This window comes from Alligator sinensis, unplaced genomic scaffold, assembly GCF_000455745.1.
Source record: "Alligator sinensis unplaced genomic scaffold, ASM45574v1 scaffold780_1, whole genome shotgun sequence".
Taxonomy (NCBI): domain Eukaryota; kingdom Metazoa; phylum Chordata; order Crocodylia; family Alligatoridae; genus Alligator; species Alligator sinensis.
Window position 1 is genome coordinate 500,018 of NW_005842144.1, and position 626 is coordinate 500,643.

Sequence of the window (626 nt, forward strand, 5' to 3'; positions counted from 1 at the left end):
GTGCTTATACCCCCAGCCCCCTGAGGGCTGCCCTGCCTCAAAGAGAAAAATAGAGGACATAAATGTGTTGAGTTTCATATCAATAAAGGACAGAGTAGCAGGAAACCAGAATGTCCTTTATGATGGCCAACCTACCTGGGACATGGGCAGAATTGAGGTTTTTAAGTCCCAAACCATGACCCAAACTTACTCTCCCCATATATACTCTTTTCTGCAGTTTAACCCTGGTGTGCCTAAACTTATCCGGGACTTCACTTGTTTAACCGTAAAGTTTTAAAACCCTCTAAGTTTGCTTTTAGCCATTACGAGAACTATCTGTCTGAGAAAGTGTCCTGTCTAAACCCAACTGGGATTGGGAAACTAGACAGTCCCTGTCTGTCTTCCCTGAGAGCATTTTTATACTGCAGAGGCAACGCATCCCAGATTAAATGACCCAAACATGCCTTGGCAACCTGGAAATATGTTGATAAAGCAGCTTCAGGGGCATCCCTCTGCACTGGCTCTAAAAACCCACCTCTCACTCAAGCTGTGCTCACCTCCCATTGTTTAGGCAACTTCATGGGAAGTGATAGTTGTAGACTTGGATCACCAGGTGTGGAGGTCATTGAAAATGGATCTTCCATTTT